General features: G+C 38.9%; 1 long non-coding RNA gene across 1 annotated transcript; it reads right to left on the minus strand.

Moving 5' to 3' along the window:
• Positions 1 to 19,267: 19,267 nt before the first annotated feature.
• On the minus strand, positions 19,268 to 19,965 carry LOC115182028 (uncharacterized). Its single transcript, XR_003873601.1, has 3 exons — positions 19,924 to 19,965; positions 19,508 to 19,652; positions 19,268 to 19,397 (listed from the first exon to the last, which is right to left on the minus strand). It is a non-coding gene; the product is annotated as an uncharacterized LOC115182028 (long non-coding RNA).
• Between the last annotated feature and the right edge of the window lie 378 nt (positions 19,966 to 20,343).

Consider the following 20,343-nt stretch of genomic DNA (forward strand, 5'->3'; position numbering starts at 1 on the left):
ACCATCTGTCATTAACCTGGTTTCAGAGTCTAATACACACCATTAACCTGGTTTCAGAGTCTAATACACACCATCTGTCATTACCTGTTTCAGAGTCTAATACACACCATTAACCTGGTTTCAGAGTCTAATACACGCCATCTGTCATTAACCTGGTTTCAGAGTCTAATACACACCATTAACCTGGTTTCAGAGTCTAATACACACCATCTGTCATTAACCTGGTTTCAGAGTCTAATACACACCATCTGTCATAACCTGGTTTCAGAGTCTAATACACACCATCTACCATTAACCTGGTTTCAGAGTCTAATACACACCATTAACCTGGTTTCAGAGTCTAATACACACCATCTGTCATTAACCTGGTTTCAGAGTCTAATACACAACATTAACCTGGTTTCAGAGTTAATACACACCATTAACCTGGTTTCAGAGTCTAAATACCAACATTAACCTGGTTTCAGAGTCTAATACACACCATTAACGTGGTTTCAGAGTCTAATACACACCATGACCTGGTTTCAGAGTCTATACACACCATCTGTAATTAACCTGGTTTCAGAGTCTAATACACACCATTAACCTGGTTTCAGAGTCTAATACACACCATCTGTAATTAACCTGGTTTCAGAGTCTAATACACACCATTAGCTGGTTTTCAGAGTCTAATACACACCATCTGTCATTAACCTGGTTTCAGAGTCTAATACACACCATCTGTCATTAACCTGGTTTCAGAGTCTAATACACACCATCTGTTATTAACCTGGTTTCAGAGTCTAATACACACCAGCTGTCATTAACCTGGTTTCAGAGTCTAATACACACATCTACCATTAACCTGTTTTCAGAGTCTAATACACACCATCTGTCATTAACCTGGTTTCAGAGTCTAATACACACCATTAACCTGGTTTCAGAGTCTAATACACACCATTAACCTGGTTTCAGAGTCTAATACACAACATTAACCTGGTTTCAGAGTCTAATACACACCATTAACCTGGTTTCAGAGTCTAATACACACCATAAACCTGGTTTCAGAGTCTAATACACACCATCCGTCATTAACCTGGTTTCAGAGTCTAATACACACCATCTGTTATTAACCTGGTTTCAGAGTCTAATACACACCATTTTCCTGGTTTCAGAGTGTAATACACACCATAAACCTGGTTTCAGAGTCTAATACACACCACCTGTCATTAACCTGGTTACAGAGTCTAATACACACCATAAACCTGGTTTCAGAGTCTAATACACACCATCTGTCATTAACCTGGTTTCAGCGTCTAATACACACCATCTGTCATTAACCTGGTTTCAGAGTCTAATACACACCATCTGTCAATAACCTGGCTTCAGAGTCTAATACACACCATTAACCTGGTTTCAGAGTGTAATACACACCATAAACCTTGTTTCAGAGTCTAATACACACCACCTGTCATTAACCTGGTTACAGAGTCTAATACACACCATTAACCTGGTTTCAGAGTCTAATACACACCATAAACCTGGTTTCAGAGTCTAATACACACCATCTGTCATTAACCTGGTTTCAGCGTCTAATACACAACATCTGTCAATTAACCAGGTTTCAGAGTCTAATACACACCATCTGTCAATAACCTGGTTTCAGAGTCTAATACACACCATTAACCTGGTTTCAGAGTCTAATACACACCATAAACCTGGTTTCAGAGTCTAATACACACAATCTGTCATTAACCTGGTTTCAGAGTCTAATACACACCATCTGTCATTAACCTGGTTTCAGAGTCTAATACACACCATCTGTCATTAACCTGGTTTCAGAGTCTAATACACACCATCTGTCATTAACCTGGTTTCAGAGTCTAATACACACCATCTGTTATTAACCTGGTTTCAGAGTCTAATACACACCATCTGTTATTAACCTGGTTTCAGAGTCTAATACACACCATCTGTCATTAACCTGGTTTCAGAGTCTAATACATACCATTAACCTGGTTTCAGAGTCTAATACACACCATTAACCTGGTTTCAGAGTCTAATACACACCATCTGTCATTAACCTGGTTTCAGAGTCTAATACACACCATTAACCTGGTTTCAGAGTCTAATACACACCATCTGTCATTAACCTGGTTTCAGAGTCTAATACACACCACCTGTCATTAACCTGGTTACAGAGTCTAATACACACCATTAACCTGGTTTCAGAGTCTAATACACACCATAAACCTGGTTTCAGAGTCTAATACACACCATCCGTCATTAACCTGGTTTCAGAGTCTAATACACACCATCTGTTATTAACCTGGTTTCAGAGTCTAATACACACCATTTTCCTGGTTTCAGAGTGTAATACACACCATAAACCTGGTTTCAGAGTCTAATACACACCACCTGTCATTAACCTGGTTACAGAGTCTAATACACACCATAAACCTGGTTTCAGAGTCTAATACACACCATCTGTCATTAACCTGGTTTCAGCGTCTAATACACACCATCTGTCATTAACCTGGTTTCAGAGTCTAATACACACCATCTGTCAATAACCTGGCTTCAGAGTCTAATACACACCATTAACCTGGTTTCAGAGTGTAATACACACCATAAACCTTGTTTCAGAGTCTAATACACACCACCTGTCATTAACCTGGTTACAGAGTCTAATACACACCATTAACCTGGTTTCAGAGTCTAATACACACCATAAACCTGGTTTCAGAGTCTAATACACACCATCTGTCATTAACCTGGTTTCAGCGTCTAATACACAACATCTGTCAATTAACCTGGTTTCAGAGTCTAATACACACCATCTGTCAATAACCTGGTTTCAGAGTCTAATACACACCATTAACCTGGTTTCAGAGTCTAATACACACCATAAACCTGGTTTCAGAGTCTAATACACACAATCTGTCATTAACCTGGTTTCAGAGTCTAATACACACCATCTGTCATTAACCTGGTTTCAGAGTCTAATACACACCATCTGTCATTAACCTGGTTTCAGAGTCTAATACACACCATCTGTCATTAACCTGGTTTCAGAGTCTAATACACACCATCTGTTATTAACCTGGTTTCAGAGTCTAATACACACCATCTGTTATTAACCTGGTTTCAGAGTCTAATACACACCATCTGTCATTAACCTGGTTTCAGAGTCTAATACATACCATTAACCTGGTTTCAGAGTCTAATACACACCATTAACCTGGTTTCAGAGTCTAATACACACCATCTGTCATTAACCTGGTTTCAGAGTCTAATACACACCATTAACCTGGTTTCAGAGTCTAATACACACCATCTGTCATTAACCTGGTTTCAGAGTCTAATACACACCATCTGTCATTAACCTGGTTTCAGAGTCTAATACACACCATCTACCATTAACCTGGTTACAGAGTCTAATACACACCATCTGTCATTAACCTGGTTTCAGAGTCTAATACACACCACCTGTCATTAACCTGGTTACAGAGTCTAATACACACAATTAACCTGGTTTCAGAGTCTAATACACACCATTAACCTGGTTTCAGAGTCTAATACACACCATCTGTCATTAACCTGGTTTCAGAGTCTAATACACACCATTAACCTGGTTTCAGAGTCTAATACACACCATCTGTCATTAACCTGGTTTCAGAGTCTAATACACACCATTAACCTGGTTTCAGAGTCTAATACACGCCATCTGTCATTAACCTGGTTTCAGAGTCTAATACACACCATTAACCTGGTTTCAGAGTCTAATACACACCATCTGTCATTAACCTGGTTTCAGAGTCTAATACACACCATCTGTCATTAACCTGGTTTCAGAGTCTAATACACACCATCTACCATTAACCTGGTTACAGAGTCTAATACACACCATTAACCTGGTTTCAGAGTCTAATACACACCATCTGTCATTAACCTGGTTTCAGAGTCTAATACACACCAGTAACCTGGTTTCAGAGTCTAATACACACCATTAACCTGGTTTCAGAGTCTAATACACAACATTAACCTGGTTTCAGAGTCTAATACACACCATTACCTGGTTTCAGAGTCTAATACACACCATCTGTAATTAACCTGGTTTCAGAGTCTAATACACACCATTAACCTGGTTTCAGAGTCTAATACACACCATCTGTCATTAACCTGGTTTCAGAGTCTAATACACACCATTAGCCTGGTTTCAGAGTCTAATACACACCATCTGTCATTAACCTGGTTTCAGAGTCTAATACACACCATCTGTCATTAACCTGGTTTCAGAGTCTAATACACACCATCTGTTATTAACCTGGTTTCAGAGTCTAATACACACCATCTGTCATTAACCTGGTTTCAGAGTCTAATACACACCATCTACCATTAACCTGGTTACAGAGTCTAATACACACCATTAACCTGGTTTCAGAGTCTAATACACACCATCTGTCATTAACCTGGTTTCAGAGTCTAATACACACCATTAACCTGGTTTCAGAGTCTAATACACACCATTAACCTGGTTTCAGAGTCTAATACACACCATCTGTCATTAACCTGGTTTCAGAGTCTAATACACACCATTAACCTGGTTTCAGAGTCTAATACACACCATCTGTCATTAACCTGGTTTCAGAGTCTAATACACACCATCTACCATTAACCTGGTTTCAGAGTCTAATACACACCATTAACCTGGTTTCAGAGTCTAATACACACAATTAACCTGGTTTCAGAGTCTAATACACAACATCTGTCAATTAACCTGGTTTCAGAGTCTAATACACACCATCTGTCAATAACCTGGTTTCAGAGTCTAATACACACCATTAACCTGGTTTCAGAGTCTAATACACACCATAAACCTGGTTTCAGAGTCTAATACACACAATCTGTCATTAACCTGGTTTCAGAGTCTAATACACACCATCTGTCATTAACCTGGTTTCAGAGTCTAATACACACCATCTGTCATTAACCTGGTTTCAGAGTCTAATACACACCATCTGTCATTAACCTGGTTTCAGAGTCTAATACACACCATCTGTCATTAACCTGGTTTCAGAGTCTAATACATACCATTAACCTGGTTTCAGAGTCTAATACACACCATTAACATGGTTTCAGAGTCTAATACACACCATTAACTTGGTTTCAGAGTCTAATACACACCACCTGTCATTAACCTGGTTACAGAGTCTAATACAAACCATAAACCTGGTTTCAGAGTCTAATACACACCATCTGTCATTAACCTGGTTTCAGCGTCTAATACACACCATCTGTCATTAACCTGGTTTCAGAGTCTAATACACACCATCTGTCAATAACCTGGCTTCAGAGTCTAATACACACCATTAACCTGGTTTCAGAGTGTAATACACACCATAAACCTGGTTTCAGAGTCTAATACACACCACCTGTCATTAACCTGGTTACAGAGTCTAATACACACCATTAACCTGGTTTCAGAGTCTAATACACACCATAAACCTGGTTTCAGAGTCTAATACACACCATCTGTCATTAACCTGGTTTCAGCGTCTAATACACAACATCTGTCAATTAACCTGGTTTCAGAGTCTAATACACACCATCTGTCAATAACCTGGTTTCAGAGTCTAATACACACCATTAACCTGGTTTCAGAGTCTAATACACACCATAAACCTGGTTTCAGAGTCTAATACACACAATCTGTCATTAACCTGGTTTCAGAGTCTAATACACACCATCTGTCATTAACCTGGTTTCAGAGTCTAATACACACCATCTGTCATTAACCTGGTTTCAGAGTCTAATACACACCATCTGTCATTAACCTGGTTTCAGAGTCTAATACACACCATCTGTTATTAACCTGGTTTCAGAGTCTAATACACACCATCTGTTATTAACCTGGTTTCAGAGTCTAATACACACCATCTGTCATTAACCTGGTTTCAGAGTCTAATACATACCATTAACCTGGTTTCAGAGTCTAATACACACCATTAACCTGGTTTCAGAGTCTAATACACACCATCTGTCATTAACCTGGTTTCAGAGTCTAATACACACCATCTGTCATTAACCTGGTTTCAGAGTCTAATACACACCATCTACCATTAACCTGGTTACAGAGTCTAATACACACCATTAACCTGGTTTCAGAGTCTAATACACACCATCTGTCATTAACCTGGTTTCAGAGTCTAATACACACCATTAACCTGGTTTCAGAGTCTAATACACACCATTAACCTGGTTTCAGAGTCTAATACACAACATTAACCTGGTTTCAGAGTCTAATACACACCATTAACCTGGTTTCAGAGTCTAATACACACCATTACCTGGTTTCAGAGACTAATACACACCATCTGTAATTAACCTGGTTTCAGAGTCTAATACACACCATTAACCTGGTTTCAGAGTCTAATACACAGTAACCTGGTTTCAGAGTCTAATACACACCATTAGCCTGGTTTCAGAGTCTAATACACACCATCTGTCATTAACCTGGTTTCAGAGTCTAATACACACCATCTGTCAATAACCTGGTTTCAGAGTCTAATACACACCATCTGTTATTAACCTGGTTTCAGAGTCTAATACACACCATCTGTCATTAACCTGGTTTCAGAGTCTAATACACACCATCTACCATTAACCTGGTTACAGAGTCTAATACACACCATTAACCTGGTTTCAGAGTCTAATACACACCATCTGTCATTAACCTGGTTCAGAGTCTAATACACACCATTAACCTGGTTTCAGAGTCTAATACACACCATTAACCTGGTTCAGAGTCTAATACACACCATCTGTCATTAACCTGGTTTCAGAGTCTAATACACACCATTAACCTGGTTTCAGAGTCTAATACACACCATCTGTCATAACCTGGTTTCAGAGTCTAATACACATTAACCTGGTTTCAGAGTCTAATACACACCATTACCATTACCTGGTTTCAGAGTCTAATACACACCATTAACCTGGTTTCAGAGTCTAATACACACCAATTAACCTGGTTTCAGAGTCTAATACACAACATCTGTCAATTAACCTGGTTTCAGAGTCTAATACACACCATCTGTCAATAACCTGGTTTCAGAGTCTAATACACACCATTAACCTGGTTTCAGAGTCTAATACACACCATAACCTGGTTTCAGAGTCTAATACACACATCTGTCATTAACCTGGTTTCAGAGTCTAATACACACCATCTGTCATTAACCTGGTTTCAGATTCTAATACACACCATCTGTCATTAACCTGGTTTCAGAGTCTAATACACACCATCTGTCATTAACCTGGTTTCAGAGTCTAATACACACCATCTGTTATTAACCTGGTTTCAGAGTCTAATACACACCATCTGTTATTAACCTGGTTTCAGAGTCTAATACACACCATCTGTCATTAACCTGGTTTCAGAGTCTAATACATACCATTAACCTGGTTTCAGAGTCTAATACACACCATTAACATGGTTTCAGAGTCTAATACACACCATTAACCTGGTTTCAGAGTCTAATACACACCATCTGTCATTAACCTGGTTTCAGAGTCTAATACACACCATTAACCTGGTTTCAGAGTCTAATACACACCATCTGTCATTAACCTGGTTTCAGAGTCTAATACACACCATCTGTCATTAACCTGGTTTCAGAGTCTAATACACACCATCTACCATTAACCTGGTTACAGAGTCTAATACACACCATCTGTCATTAACCTGGTTTCAGAGTCTAATACACACCACCTGTCATTAACCTGGTTACAGAGTCTAATACACACAATTAACCTGGTTTCAGAGTCTAATACACACCATTAACCTGGTTTCAGAGTCTAATACACACCATCTGTCATTAACCTGGTTTCAGAGTCTAATACACACCATCTGTCATTAACCTGGTTTCAGAGTCTAATACACACCATCTGTCATTAACCTGGTTTCAGAGTCTAATACACACCATTAACCTGGTTTCAGAGTCTAATACACACCATTAACCTGGTTTCAGAGTCTAATACACAACATTAACCTGGTTTCAGAGTCTAATACACACCATTAATCTGGTTTCAGAGTCTAATACACACCATTACCTGGTTTCAGAGTCTAATACACACCATCTGTAATTAACCTGGTTTCAGAGTCTAATACACACCATTAACCTGGTTTCAGAGTCTAATACACACCATCTGTCATTAACCTGGTTTCAGAGTCTAATACACACCATTAGCCTGGTTTCAGAGTCTAATACACACCATCTGTCATTAACCTGGTTTCAGAGTCTAATACACACCATCTGTCATTAACCTGGTTTCAGAGTCTAATACACACCATCTGTTATTAACCTGGTTTCAGAGTCTAATACACACCATCTGTCATTAACCTGGTTTCAGAGTCTAATACACACCATCTACCATTAACCTGGTTACAGAGTCTAATACACACCATTAACCTGGTTTCAGAGTCTAATACACACCATCTGTCATTAACCTGGTTTCAGAGTCTAATACACACCATTAACCTGGTTTCAGAGTCTAATACACACCATTAACCTGGTTTCAGAGTCTAATACACACCATCTGTCATTAACCTGGTTTCAGAGTCTAATACACACCATTAACCTGGTTTCAGAGTCTAATACACACAATTAACCTGGTTTCAGAGTCTAATACACAACATCTGTCAATTAACCTGGTTTCAGAGTCTAATACACACCATCTGTCAATAACCTGGTTTCAGAGTCTAATACACACCATTAACCTGGTTTCAGAGTCTAATACACACCATAAACCTGGTTTCAGAGTCTAATACACACAATCTGTCATTAACCTGGTTTCAGAGTCTAATACACACCATCTGTCATTAACCTGGTTTCAGAGTCTAATACACACCATCTGTCATTAACCTGGTTTCAGAGTCTAATACACACCATCTGTCATTAACCTGGTTTCAGAGTCTAATACACACCATTTGTTATTAACCTGGTTTCAGAGTCTAATACACACCATCTGTTATTAACCTGGTTTCAGAGTCTAATACACACCATCTGTCATTAACCTGGTTTCAGAGTCTAATACATACCATTAACCTGGTTTCAGAGTCTAATACACACCATTAACATGGTTTCAGAGTCTAATACACACCATTAACCTGGTTTCAGAGTCTAATACACACCATCTGTCATTAACCTGGTTTCAGAGTCTAATACACACCATTAACCTGGTTTCGGAGTCTAATACACACCATCTGTCATTAACCTGGTTTCAGAGTCTAATACACACCATCTGTCATTAACCTGGTTTCAGAGTCTAATACACACCATCTACCATTAACCTGGTTACAGAGTCTAATACACACCATCTGTCATTAACCTGGTTTCAGAGTCTAATACACACCACCTGTCATTAACCTGGTTACAGAGTCTAATACACACAATTAACCTGGTTTCAGAGTCTAATACACACCATTAACCTGGTTTCAGAGTCTAATACACACCATCTGTCATTAACCTGGTTTCAGAGTCTAATACACACCATTAACCTGGTTTCAGAGTCTAATACACACCATCTGTCATTAACCTGGTTTCAGAGTCTAATACACACCATTAACCTGGTTTCAGAGTCTAATACACGCCATCTGTCATTAACCTGGTTTCAGAGTCTAATACACACCATTAACCTGGTTTCAGAGTCTAATACACACCATCTGTCATTAACCTGGTTTCAGAGTCTAATACACACCATCTGTCATTAACCTGGTTTCAGAGTCTAATACACACCATCTACCATTAACCTGGTTACAGAGTCTAATACACACCATTAACCTGGTTTCAGAGTCTAATACACACCATCTGTCATTAACCTGGTTTCAGAGTCTAATACACAACATTAACCTGGTTTCAGAGTCTAATACACACCATTAACCTGGTTTCAGAGTCTAATACACAACATTAACCTGGTTTCAGAGTCTAATACACACCATTAACGTGGTTTCAGAGTCTAATACACACCATTACCTGGTTTCAGAGTCTAATACACACCATCTGTAATTAACCTGGTTTCAGAGTCTAATACACACCATTAACCTGGTTTCAGAGTCTAATACACACCATCTGTCATTAACCTGGTTTCAGAGTCTAATACACACCATTAGCCTGGTTTCAGAGTCTAATACACACCATCTGTCATTAACCTGGTTTCAGAGTCTAATACACACCATCTGTCATTAACCTGGTTTCAGAGTCTAATACACACCATCTGTTATTAACCTGGTTTCAGAGTCTAATACACACCATCTGTCATTAACCTGGTTTCAGAGTCTAATACACACATCTACCATTAACCTGTTTTCAGAGTCTAATACACAACATCTGTCATTAACCTGGTTTCAGAGTCTAATACACACCATTAACCTGGTTTCAGAGTCTAATACACACCATTAACCTGGTTTCAGAGTCTAATACACAACATTAACCTGGTTTCAGAGTCTAATACACACCATTAACCTGGTTTCAGAGTCTAATACACACCATAAACCTGGTTTCAGAGTCTAATACACACCATCCGTCATTAACCTGGTTTCAGAGTCTAATACACACCATCTGTTATTAACCTGGTTTCAGAGTCTAATACACACCATTTTCCTGGTTTCAGAGTGTAATACACACCATAAACCTGGTTTCAGAGTCTAATACACACCACCTGTCATTAACCTGGTTACAGAGTCTAATACACACCATAAACCTGGTTTCAGAGTCTAATACACACCATCTGTCATTAACCTGGTTTCAGCGTCTAATACACACCATCTGTCATTAACCTGGTTTCAGAGTCTAATACACACCATCTGTCAATAACCTGGCTTCAGAGTCTAATACACACCATTAACCTGGTTTCAGAGTGTAATACACACCATAAACCTTGTTTCAGAGTCTAATACACACCACCTGTCATTAACCTGGTTACAGAGTCTAATACACACCATTAACCTGGTTTCAGAGTCTAATACACACCATAAACCTGGTTTCAGAGTCTAATACACACCATCTGTCATTAACCTGGTTTCAGCGTCTAATACACAACATCTGTCAATTAACCAGGTTTCAGAGTCTAATACACACCATCTGTCAATAACCTGGTTTCAGAGTCTAATACACACCATTAACCTGGTTTCAGAGTCTAATACACACCATAAACCTGGTTTCAGAGTCTAATACACACAATCTGTCATTAACCTGGTTTCAGAGTCTAATACACACCATCTGTCATTAACCTGGTTTCAGAGTCTAATACACACCATCTGTCATTAACCTGGTTTCAGAGTCTAATACACACCATCTGTCATTAACCTGGTTTCAGAGTCTAATACACACCATCTGTTATTAACCTGGTTTCAGAGTCTAATACACACCATCTGTTATTAACCTGGTTTCAGAGTCTAATACACACCATCTGTCATTAACCTGGTTTCAGAGTCTAATACATACCATTAACCTGGTTTCAGAGTCTAATACACACCATTAACCTGGTTTCAGAGTCTAATACACACCATCTGTCATTAACCTGGTTTCAGAGTCTAATACACACCATTAACCTGGTTTCAGAGTCTAATACACACCATCTGTCATTAACCTGGTTTCAGAGTCTAATACACACCATCTGTCATTAACCTGGTTTCAGAGTCTAATACACACCATCTACCATTAACCTGGTTACAGAGTCTAATACACACCATCTGTCATTAACCTGGTTTCAGAGTCTAATACACACCACCTGTCATTAACCTGGTTACAGAGTCTAATACACACAATTAACCTGGTTTCAGAGTCTAATACACACCATTAACCTGGTTTCAGAGTCTAATACACACCATCTGTCATTAACCTGGTTTCAGAGTCTAATACACACCATTAACCTGGTTTCAGAGTCTAATACACACCATTAACCTGGTTTCAGAGTCTAATACACACCATCTGTCATTAACCTGGTTTCAGAGTCTAATACACACCATTAACCTGGTTTCAGAGTCTAATACACGCCATCTGTCATTAACCTGGTTTCAGAGTCTAATACACACCATTAACCTGGTTTCAGAGTCTAATACACACCATCTGTCATTAACCTGGTTTCAGAGTCTAATACACACCATCTGTCATTAACCTGGTTTCAGAGTCTAATACACACCATCTACCATTAACCTGGTTACAGAGTCTAATACACACCATTAACCTGGTTTCAGAGTCTAATACACACCATCTGTCATTAACCTGGTTTCAGAGTCTAATACACAACATTAACCTGGTTTCAGAGTCTAATACACACCATTAACCTGGTTTCAGAGTCTAATACACAACATTAACCTGGTTTCAGAGTCTAATACACACCATTAACGTGGTTTCAGAGTCTAATACACACCATTACCTGGTTTCAGAGTCTAATACACACCATCTGTAATTAACCTGGTTTCAGAGTCTAATACACACCATTAACCTGGTTTCAGAGTCTAATACACACCATCTGTCATTAACCTGGTTTCAGAGTCTAATACACACCATTAGCCTGGTTTCAGAGTCTAATACACACCATCTGTCATTAACCTGGTTTCAGAGTCTAATACACACCATCTGTCATTAACCTGGTTTCAGAGTCTAATACACACCATCTGTTATTAACCTGGTTTCAGAGTCTAATACACACCATCTGTCATTAACCTGGTTTCAGAGTCTAATACACACATCTACCATTAACCTGGTTTCAGAGTCTAATACACACCATCTGTCATTAACCTGGTTTCAGAGTCTAATACACACCATTAACCTGGTTTCAGAGTCTAATACACACCATTAACCTGGTTTCAGAGTCTAATACACAACATTAACCTGGTTTCAGAGTCTAATACACACCATTAACCTGGTTTCAGAGTCTAATACACACCATAAACCTGGTTTCAGAGTCTAATACACACCATCCGTCATTAACCTGGTTTCAGAGTCTAATACACACCATCTGTTATTAACCTGGTTTCAGAGTCTAATACACACCATTTTCCTGGTTTCAGAGTGTAATACACACCATAAACCTGGTTTCAGAGTCTAATACACACCACCTGTCATTAACCTGGTTACAGAGTCTAATACACACCATAAACCTGGTTTCAGAGTCTAATACACACCATCTGTCATTAACCTGGTTTCAGCGTCTAATACACAACATCTGTCAATTAACCTGGTTTCAGAGTCTAATACACACCATCTGTCAATAACCTGGTTTCAGAGTCTAATACACACCATTAACCTGGTTTCAGAGTCTAATACACACCATAAACCTGGTTTCAGAGTCTAATACACACAATCTGTCATTAACCTGGTTTCAGAGTCTAATACACACCATCTGTCATTAACCTGGTTTCAGATTCTAATACACACCATCTGTCATTAACCTGGTTTCAGAGTCTAATACACACCATCTGTCATTAACCTGGTTTCAGAGTCTAATACACACCATCTGTTATTAACCTGGTTTCAGAGTCTAATACACACCATCTGTTATTAACCTGGTTTCAGAGTCTAATACACACCATCTGTCATTAACCTGGTTTCAGAGTCTAATACATACCATTAACCTGGTTTCAGAGTCTAATACACACCATTAACATGGTTTCAGAGTCTAATACACACCATTAACCTGGTTTCAGAGTCTAATACACACCATCTGTCATTAACCTGGTTTCAGAGTCTAATACACACCATTAACCTGGTTTCAGAGTCTAATACACACCATCTGTCATTAACCTGGTTTCAGAGTCTAATACACACCATCTGTCATTAACCTGGTTTCAGAGTCTAATACACACCATCTACCATTAACCTGGTTACAGAGTCTAATACACACCATCTGTCATTAACCTGGTTTCAGAGTCTAATACACACCACCTGTCATTAACCTGGTTACAGAGTCTAATACACACAATTAACCTGGTTTCAGAGTCTAATACACACCATTAACCTGGTTTCAGAGTCTAATACACACCATCTGTCATTAACCTGGTTTCAGAGTCTAATACACACCATTAACCTGGTTTCAGAGTCTAATACACACCATCTGTCATTAACCTGGTTTCAGAGTCTAATACACACCATTAACCTGGTTTCAGAGTCTAATACACGCCATCTGTCATTAACCTGGTTTCAGAGTCTAATACACACCATCTGTCATTAACCTGGTTTCAGAGTCTAATACACACCATTAACCTGGTTTCAGAGTCTAATACACACCATTAACCTGGTTTCAGAGTCTAATACACAACATTAACCTGGTTTCAGAGTCTAATACACACCATTAACCTGGTTTCAGAGTCTAATACACACCATTACCTGGTTTCAGAGTCTAATACACACCATCTGTAATTAACCTGGTTTCAGAGTCTAATACACACCATTAACCTGGTTTCAGAGTCTAATACACACCATCTGTCATTAACCTGGTTTCAGAGTCTAATACACACCATTAGCCTGGTTTCAGAGTCTAATACACACCATCTGTCATTAACCTGGTTTCAGAGTCTAATACACACCATCTGTCATTAACCTGGTTTCAGAGTCTAATACACACCATCTGTTATTAACCTGGTTTCAGAGTCTAATACACACCATCTGTCATTAACCTGGTTTCAGAGTCTAATACACACATCTACCATTAACCTGGTTTCAGAGTCTAATACACACCATCTGTCATTAACCTGGTTTCAGAGTCTAATACACACCATTAACCTGGTTTCAGAGTCTAATACACACCATTAACCTGGTTTCAGAGTCTAATACACACCATCTGTCATTAACCTGGTTTCAGAGTCTAATACACACCATTAACCTGGTTTCAGAGTCTAATACACACCATCTACCATTAACCTGGTTTCAGAGTCTAATACACACCATTAACCTGGTTTCAGAGTCTAATACACACAATTAACCTGGTTTCAGAGTCTAATACACACCATTAACCTGGTTTCAGAGTCTAATACACACCATTAACCTGGTTTCAGAGTCTAATACACACCATCTGTCATTAACCTGGTTTCAGAGTCTAATACACACCATCTGTTATTAACCTGGTTTTAGAGTCTTATACACACCATCTGTTATTAACCTGGTTTCAGAGTCTAATACACACCATCTGTCATTAACCTGGTTTCAGAGTCTAATAGGGCTGGGCGATATATCGATATAAAAAATATATCGATATATATTTTAAATGTGATATGAAATTAGACCATTTCGCATATATCGATATAGTTGAAATTTGCGCTTTGATCCTTGCTCCAAGCAAGCTGCAGACCCGGAGCTCTCTGCGCTGCTCCCCGCGCCTCCTCTTTCATGCACAGAGGGCGGAGGGGCAGGAACAGACACTTCAACAAACATGGAGGAAGCAACAGCGTCTGCGGAGCGTTTTGACGAGGAATTGGTTAGTAAAAGAAAAAGCATTGGCTCAGTCATTTGGAGATGGTTCGGATTCAAAGTATCAGATGAGCAACAAAATCACGTTATATGTAGGCAGTGCCATAAAAAAAAAAAAAAGTTCCAGCCAGGGGTGGAAGCACTACAAATCTTTTTCACCACCTAAAACAGTGGCACAAACTGCAATACGAAGAGTGTGTGAAACTGCGCGCTGCAGAAGCCCCAGCCGCAAGCCGTCGACAACCCGAAAAAGCTCCAGCCCCGAAACAAAGCTCACTGCAAACTTCATTTTCCCGCAGTGTGGTGCCTAATGAAAAGAAAATTGGCAAGTGGTGTACTATAACTAAAGCGGTGTCCTATCACATTGCTAAAGATATGGTCCCTGTTGCAACTGTGGAACAAGTCGGATTCAAAAAGCTACTGAAAACTATGGACCCGAGATATGAGCTTCCCAACTACTTTGCACGAGAAGCACTGCCACAAATGTCCACTGAAGTCAGGCAGAGCCTTGCTGACCGGCTCGCTAACGGGACCCATTTTGCGTTGACCAGCGATATGTGGTCGAGCAGGACATGTGAGCCTGAGATGATGATGATGAAAACAGCGTCGTGTCGTCTCCAAAACAAGTTATTTCCCCCCCCAGGATCACACCGGTGAGCATATAGCTGAGGCCTTGCAGGACGCAAGCTGGGAAACTCCCGAGAAAAGCATCCGGTTGCTATAACAACCGACAACGGGAGCAACGTGGTCAAAGCGGTGGAGCTGAACGAGCGGCTGAGGATGCAGTGCTTCGGTCAGACTACACTTGGCTATTGGGGAGTGCAGTGTTTTAAGGACTATTCACACATTTTACTGATTACAATATTACTTTTTCATTCTTTTCCTTTGTGTCTTGTCTGCAACTTTTTTTTGTTTTATGCTGCTGTCTTGGCCAAAAATTGATTAAGTAGATTAATAAAACACAAAACATAAAGTACTTTAAAGAAAAAAACATTAAAATATTAGTTTTTCATTCTTTTCCTTTGTGTCTTGTCTGCAACTTTTTTTGTTTTTTGCTGCTGTCTTGGCCAAAAATTGATTAAGTAGATTAATAAAACATTAAAATATTCGTTTTTCATTATTTTCCTTTGTGTCTTGTCTGCAACTTTTTTTTGTTTTATGCTGCTGTCTTGGCCAAAAATGTATTAATAAAACACAAAACAAAGTACTTTAAAGAAAAAAACATATTAAAATATTAGTTTTTCATTCTTTTCCTTTGTGTCTTGTCTGCAACTTTTTTTGTTTTATGCTGCTGTCTTGGCCAAAAATGGATTAATAAAACACAAAACATAAAGTGCTAAAAGTAAAATCACTTACAATACAGGATGGTAGATTTCAGAACCATATTTATTAGGTTATTGGATAAGAATTAGTGATGCATTGATGTGTTTACCACTTTAATGTTACAGCTGGTAAAGGTGAGGTAATTATGACTTTAAAATGCTGGTTAGCCTGTTGATATCATCAAGGTAACATATTTAGTTATTATGATAGACTATAGTTTTTTCTCTGGATTGAAGAGCCAACTGCAAAGTAACTAGAAACTAATGTTGACACGTAGGTCGGCCTAAACATTGTGGAGTTTTTAGTGGAGTAGAAATATGAAGTAGCATTAAATACTAAGCATAAATACTAAGAACAACAACAAGAACGAAACATCAGTAAATGTACATACAGTATAGTCATCATTTATAAATTATACAAAAATAATAATACATCAAAATCACTTACAGGATTAAAATTCAGAAAATAAATGAATATAATATTTGATATTTATGATTAGGACTGGCGTTGATTAAAAAAATAAACTATGAAACAAGAAAATATTAATGTAGAATATTTCTAAAGCTTGATTTTGGAAAGCACTTAGTTGAATGAGTGTGTTAAAGTGAAAACAGAGTCAAATTTCTCGCATAAGCACATTTGTTTAATAGTTTTTTTTATGATTCTGACAGGACATGGCATGAATGACAAGCGCGTCACCCGGGCCATTTCTCTGTGCAAGAGAATTGTAAGCTGTTTTTCGTACAGCTGGAAGAAAAGGAGACATCTTGCTGAAGTCCATATTCAGCTGGGTCTGCCAAGTCACCAACTCATAACCGAGTCTGCCACACGCTGGGGATCAAGGCAGCAGATGATAGAGAGAGTCCTGGAGCAGGAAGGAGCACTGGCCAAAGTCCTGTCTAATGACAAAAAGACCAGGCACCTTGTCCCTACCTGGCAGGACTTAGAGCTCCTAGAAGCAGTCCAAAAGGTCCTGAAACCTCTCCAGGACTTTACCGATGCTTTGTCAGGTGAGGAGTACGTCACTCTATCATATGTAAAACCTGTGCTGCACCTTTTTAACGACAGTCTCCTGGCATGTGAAGAGGGTGATAGCGAGCTTTGCAAATCGATCAAGACCAGCATTGTTGAGTACCTCAACCGCAAGTATTCTGACCCAGCCACTACTGACCTATTGGAGATGGCTTCATTTGTGGATCCACGCTTCAGGGCCACCTATATCCCAAATGAAAAAGTTGATGCATTGAAGCACAGAGCTGTCTTGGAGGTGGAGACGCTACTGGCTGATCAGAGCAGCTGTCAACCGCCTTACCTACGTGTGCCAACTGTGCCTGAGCCTGCAGATGGAGAAGCAGCAGTGGCACCAAAAGCTAAGACACTGGCAAGCTTCTTCAAGCAGCGCACAGCCACCACCACTGCGCCACCAACCAAGAGGGAGGCTATTGAAAATGAACTGTCAAGTTACTTGCAGTCAGCAAGTGTGGAGAGTGACACTGATCCCCTCAAGTGGTGGAAGGATCATGAAGTTGTCTTTCCAGCTCTGAGCCACCTGGCAAAAAAGTATCTCTTGGTACCAGCTACCAGTTCACCCTCCGAAAGGGTTTTCAGCTGCAGTGGCAATATCGTGACCTGCCACAGAGCATCTCTGAAGCCGGATGCCGTTGACAGGCTGGTGTTTCTCGCACAAAATCTTTAAACGAAGGAGGACACGCTTGTCTTCTAATGTCTACCTCAAGACAGCATTACTGTTTATCAAAGTAAAAAAAGAGGGGAAATGTTTATTGAGTTGATAGTCTGTTTCTTGTGCAACTGGTTGAGGCTGTTCAGATAAGAAATTGAGTTAACAAAAAGCAAATGGTAATCTCAGGCTGATGTTTAAAAAACATTTTCTCAAACTGAGCACTTTATTTTGTTCTTTATTTATATATAATTGCTGCCCTTACTAGGGTTTGTCATATTTTATTATTTTGTAATGTTCGTTATTTGCATCTGTGGATTTGTTAGAAAGGAGAAGAAATCTGTAATTTGATTTTAATAAGCCCTTTAAAGTTGTCAAACTAAAAAAAAAGTTGACTTTTCTCATAAATATATATAATATTTATTTCAGAAAAAGATAAGGCCTATTTTATTTTATAGGCTATTTTTGTTTAAGATATTTGTATTTAAATGTGCACCTTATGGAGCTTTGATTTCAGAAAAGGTTCTCCTGTTGTTATACAGTGTTTATGTTTACATGTTATTGTTATTTGAACAGCTGAGCATTTAATCTGAACCAGGTGAAGAGCCCTGTTTATTATTTATTCATTAGATTTTTCAACTGTTCACTGAAATAGCCGCTTTCAATAAAACTACTTGAGACATGTCATATCTGGCTTTGACTTTGACTGAACATTTGCTCTCACTTTGCAGAAAAAATATCAGGATATATATCTTATATCGATATTCAGCCTAAATATATCGGGATATGACTTCTGGTCCATGTCGCCCAGCCCTAGCTCAAGCATTATTGAGCACATCTGCAGCAATAAGTGACTGACTGACCTGACAGGTGACTTGACAGGTGACCTGCCATGATACTATGCCTTTAGAGGTGGGGGTGGAAATGCAGTTGTTGTTCAGTCACTGCATGAATATTAAATTTGGGTTATGCATATTACATTTTTTTGTCTTCTAGTAAAACAAGTTGTTGTTGAACCAACTACCAATACTTCAATAAAATAGAGGACTATTACATATTGGCCTGTGTGTTTTCTTGCTGTGTTTCCATCCAGTAAAACTGTTAAGGAGAGAACCTTAGCATACAAAAGCTGTCCTCAATCTTCAGCTGGAAAGATGTCCAGTTCCAGTTATGATATTGGCAAATACTGTTTGTGGTTTCTGAAAGTACAGAATAAAGAGGAATTATTCATTAGAATACAATATAAGGATATAGCAATAAAACAATATTACAAATAACATAAAAATAGTTTATTGCATTGACAAAATCCCAGATTTGAGTTCTAACAGTAAGAAAGTAACTTTTGAGCTCCACAAGGGGGCAAGGCAGGGCAGAACAGAGCCATGCTGAATAGACCAAATAAACAAACCATGGTCATATGTTTAATTTTATTTAACTAGGCAAGTCATTTAACAACAAATTATTATTTACCTATGATGGCCTACACCGGCCAAACTCGGACAACGCTGGGCCAATTGTGCGCTGCCCTATGGGACTCCCAATCACAGCCAGTTGTGATACAGCCTGGATTTGAACCAGGGAGTCTGTAGTGACGTCTCTAGCACTGATGTGCAGTGCCTTTGACCGCTGCGCCACTAGGGAGTCGTAAGGCCATGTAGCTTCAAAATACAACACAAGATAATACTTCTCTGACGCAATTAGCATTGTTTTACAGAGCTGATAGAAAAATCTAGCTAGCTACCTAAGCAAGATTGAATTAAACACCATAAAGGTTATAAAATGAGTAACGTTACCTCACGTGTCCGCGGTTATAAAGAATATACACAAATCTATTATGCTACAATAGAAACGACATACATAAACTATTACAACGTAATAATGCACTTACTT

Source organism: Salmo trutta, unplaced genomic scaffold (genome assembly GCF_901001165.1).
Source record: "Salmo trutta unplaced genomic scaffold, fSalTru1.1, whole genome shotgun sequence".
Lineage (NCBI taxonomy): Eukaryota > Metazoa > Chordata > Actinopteri > Salmoniformes > Salmonidae > Salmo > Salmo trutta.